This window comes from Anopheles darlingi, chromosome 3 (genome assembly GCF_943734745.1).
Source record: "Anopheles darlingi chromosome 3, idAnoDarlMG_H_01, whole genome shotgun sequence".
Taxonomy (NCBI): domain Eukaryota; kingdom Metazoa; phylum Arthropoda; class Insecta; order Diptera; family Culicidae; genus Anopheles; species Anopheles darlingi.
In genome coordinates this window covers 7,861,467-7,866,466 of record NC_064875.1, presented here as the reverse complement: position 1 = coordinate 7,866,466, position 5,000 = coordinate 7,861,467, and positions in this window count along the sequence as shown.

The window sequence follows — 5,000 nt, the reverse complement described above, 5'->3', positions numbered from 1 at the left end:
GTGCATGCAGTACATTTTCCAAACCAAAACCAAACCAATCCTGACCGGCTTACGCTTAACCACATTCAGGCTACGGTAGCACATCGCACAGTAATCCGGGGACGGGGAAACATTGTATCGCTTCCCGTTCCTTTGGCTTTCTCTCTCGCTTGACAGTTGCTCATAAATTGGAAAACATGGCCGTCTTCACCTGCAACCATTGGCAACCGGGTTGGGAACGTACGTGCAGCATGCTGTGCAGTACGTGCCACACATGCTGCATGTCACTGTGGCCGGGATGCCATTTTGTTGCCAACATCGGATCATCGATTGATCGATCGATCGATCGGTGCAGGTGCTAGTCGTGGTTGCTGCTGGTTTGTTTGCGGTTGCTACTGCGCTGATGCTGATTTGTGTTTTCCCTCTTTATCAGCAGCTTGGTTGCACGTGAGGCTCCCTAAGTGGCTCCGTTTGACGACGACGATGACGACGACAAGGAAGCAAAGCATATCAAAGGCCGCTGTACCGTTGTCCGCCTTGTGAATGATTAAAGAGGCGGTTTTCACAGACCACTGCCACCAGCACTGCCAGCAAACACACCGACAAAGGGGAAGGGCGAAAGCGAAAGAACAGTAGCCAACCTCTTTCAACTTTAAGTACACCCTTTTCCCCCCATTCACTCACACCAAAGTCACTTCATTGCGCTTCCATGACGCTGCACCTTAAGCCGTTTTACACCCCCTTTCCTTCCCCTTTCCGGGAGCACTCTCCCTTTCCCTCCCATCCTTAGATATCACATCCTCTTCGCGTCCTGGATGCACATTTTCACACCACACGCCAGAGGGTTGCCTGCCTGGCTGCCTTGCGGTGTGCCAAACCATTTCTCTCTCTCTCCCTATCTTTCGGACCGCGGAATCCTTTCGCTTTCGCACACACACACACCCGCTCCGGAGTGGGGCTTCTCCCTCCTCCAGGAACGAATTTCATAAATGTTCCATATCAACGTGCAGCGCGAATGGTGAGCCACACACATATGCCTTTGAAAGAGCTTCAGTGCGTGTATGTGTGCGTGTGTGTGTGTGCCAGCTGTCTTCGTTCCAAAAGCACGCTTGCACCCATGCTTTGCAGCAGACGCTCGAGATAATGCTAAATGTAGCATTCGTTATGGCAGCTTTTCTTGTACTCGCTCCGTGGGTGTGTGTCTGTGTGTATTTAGATCCACCCTCACCCGTCAGGGGTGGTTTTGTGGATTGTTTTCTGCTTTCTGTGTGGCAGAATGGTGCCAGTGTCGTAACAATTCATTCGACGAGCCAGCCAGCCAGCCAGCCCAACGTAATGGTGTACGCATAATAAGTTCACACACATTGTAGCAGTGAAAGCAAAAAACCAGTGAATAAAATGGAGGGGGAGTGGGTGGTGCATTCCACCCTACAGAAAGCTCTCGTGTGTGTGAGCGTGTGCGGTGCTGAGACGAGTGACACATTCACCATCCATCTCGTCTTCTCGTCGGGGAAGGAGAAACAACGCGAGATGGTCGCGTGTCCTTCGTTGGTGGCATTTGCATAATGTTACACACCAGCATCATGTTGCCGGCAGGCAGGCAGGGCTGCAATGCAGTGGGGGGTCCCCTTTCCTTCTTAGAAACCGGGCGGGCGGGTACCGTACTGGGTTGCATATTATGCATTACATTACTGCTTGCATTAATTGCAGCAAAATGGAAGCACCGAGGGGCGAGTGAGACAGAGAGAGAGTGAGAGCAGGAAGCAGGACACACCAGGGATCGGTGCATGTGGCGATGATCAAGCCGAACGTGTGCGGTATGCTCATTACGATGCGCGCATACTCACAGCTTAATTAACTGTTGGAGCCCGTCTGGAGAACGTGGAGCTTCGAGGGAAACGGAACCATCACCCTTCTCCCCGGCTACCCTCTAACTCACATACTCACACCGGTGCAGCTATTGCAGCAAAGTGTTGCCCCGAATTTACATTTAAATAAGTTCCCCCATCATCAGTGAAACGCCGTGCGAATGTGAGAGGTAAAAATAAAATACATTCCATCGGGAGTTTATACAAACACACACACACATACACACACCGGGGGAACCAGTAACCGGGAATCCATTACGCTTATACGCCGTCGGGCAGCATCAGCTCCGAGTTTGAAACCAGAAATTATCATTTGCGAACGCTCCCAGGACGAGCTTTTCCGTCGGGCGCAACTTTTATGCCAGAGCTCGGTGCTGTGATCGTGTGCGGAGGACCTGCTTCTGCATCCGGCACCGGCAAGCTGCCTTAAGGTGTGCGCCCCCGTCCTCACGCCTTCAGCGTGTAGCGAAGCGGAGTAATAAATTTCCATTTGCAGTTTGCAGCAAATTTAATTTACATCCTACAAAAGACACACTCACACACATACGAACTAGAAAGTGCAACCGTGGCGCTCATAGCATTTTTTTTTTCGTGTGTGCAGATTATTTGTTGGCATAAAAAGGCGGGAATATTTCGGATCGGATCGCACGAAGAAGACACATGTCTCTCCAGCATCGCTAAACGCACGAACACATTTGAGCTTATCGCGTGACTGCTTACTAGATGACTCCGGTTTTTCTCGCACCATTTTGCTCCTTGGTGTGTGCTCGGTCGCGAAGATTAATGGTCCCCAACTTCGACATCGAGCCCGTTCGAGTTTCTCACCGTCCCGGGACCTCGATTTCGGGCTTTAGGCCAGTCAGTCAATACCACCACCACCGGCATGGCGGGATGGCGCCGGCGACGACAACGGCGCGCCCGGGATTTGGTGCTAATAAATCACATTGCAAAGCTCCCCACCACCGTCGCCTACTATGCCGCTGCACTCTGCAAGTGAGGAAAGGAGCGAACGAGATGATGAAAGTTTCACTTACGACGGGAAAATTAGCGAACGCCGAACGGTACGTTATTTGGTAAGCAAAGGGGGGAGCGGGTGTAAGCTGTAGAACTTTCGTGCAAATTATCCCAACAGAAGATTCGGTGGTGGTGTGTCTGTGTGTGTGCGCGCTCCTGTGTGAAACTTAATGTCTTAATCAATACGCTTATCTCATCACCACTCAACCAACCAGTAAGCAGCTCCGCAGCACATTCTGGCGATTGGAAAAGTTCTCCCTAAAAGCAACAGCCAAGAGACAAGGGAGAAAGTTCATGGAAGAAGAGGTGGAAGAAGAAAGGATTAATAATACCGCGCGCGCGCAATTTGTTGAAGTGAAGCTTCGCAACTAGCAAATGGCTTAATAATGTCCTCTAGTCTCCCTCCCATTTTCATGCCATCATCACCAGCCCCTTCCCAATACAGCTTGTGTCACGCGCGTGTGTGTGTGTGTGTGTGTGTGTGTGGGTAACGCACATTGTAAACTTTGCCTGTGCTTACGCTCAGTGACAAGCGTAAGTAACCTTGCAAAGAGGCGAGCATACAAGCAACAACAACAACAGCCACAACAAAAAACCAATCGCACTAACACACACACAAACAACGCACCATAACAACGCATAAAGAGATTGTGGTCATGACAAGGGGGCGCGGTGGTCTATGGGTTGTAGCGAATGGCTGCAATTGCAATATCGGTCGAGCACAAAACTTTGCCACTAAGCAGCGACGAAGGCGACGACGAGCCAGCGAGCCAGGGCCGGGCGCGTGCGTGCCGGAAGGCCGGCTATCACTTCCAGCTGCTTCATGCTGGAAATTGAGTTTAAAGAAATGACAATTCAATTTATTTTCACCCTCACCATCATCACCGACACTGTTATGTTGCTGTTTTGTGGCCATAGGCGTGTGTGTGTGTTTATGTGTGATCTAGGGGTGGTTTCCAAGCCCTTCCACAGACAACCGGTGCAAAAAAAGACCGCGTACAGAAAATAGGAAATAACAACCCGCCTGCGCTCCATCCTCTGCTCGGCGTCGGTGGCGTTGGCCAACATATGAAGCTAATACATATGCTGTGGAGACGGCCAGCGAACCGGCGACCAGACCGTGCATACAGTGAGGTGAAAGGTAGCAAAGGGAGGATGGGGAGAGGGGGGGGCACATTTTACTAAAATTTTAATAAACGTCATACCAATACGTTAGCCCGGCCACCGCACAGACAAGCGCGCGGCCTCACCACCGCTTGGTAGCGAGCGAAAGATCAACACACGCAACAGTCAACAGTAGCAGTAGGGGCGACGTCCACCCCTCGAAGCCCAGCCCCCCCCCGGGGTGCGCCTCCTGACATCGAGTGAACCAATAATAATCCCGTCCATTTGAAGTCGGTCGCCTACCGCGAAGCGATGGCGCTGGTTTCGGGGTTTTTTGTTGTTGAGGTAAACCGGGGGCGATGGAGAACGCATGGTGGCTGGTACGAGCGCGTGCCGTCCTGTGGTGAGTGAACCCAGCCGCCAGCTGTCCGTATAGTGAGCACGGAACGGGTGAGTGAACATGGCGCTGTTGTTGGCGCTCTCGGTGTTTTGAAATGGGTTTTTTCGCGTAACTAAAAATCCCACAATTTGAATGCGGTTTCAAAAGCAGAAAGCGTTGAAAGCAAATGGAATCCGCAATGCCTTCCGCTTGTTTAAAGTACACATAAAAAAACACCGAAAACCCCGATCCTTTCAAATTTAAATGCCAACCGCCATGTTCGACCCCGAAGCGCTGCCAAAGTCATCAAAAGCATACCGAAAAAGTGGTCAGAAAAAAAACCCCAATTCAGCTCCGTGCATCCTGCAACACCAGCAGGCAGCGCCCGAACAAAAAACCAAAACAAAACATTGCTGGCCACAAAACATTCCACGAGCACCGCACGCGCCTACCTCGATGGGAAATGAACGAACGCAACACTTGGTGCTGCTGCTGGTGGTCTCTGGTTATGCTCTCCGTTTGTTTGTTGCCGTGCAACGTGCACCACCAACTCTTTGCGGCTCTCCCAGCAGTGCTGGTGGCATCGTGCTACGTACGGTTGGAATGAACACACCCCACCTTTTCGCAGGGACACTCGCTGGTTTTGCGAGAATTCT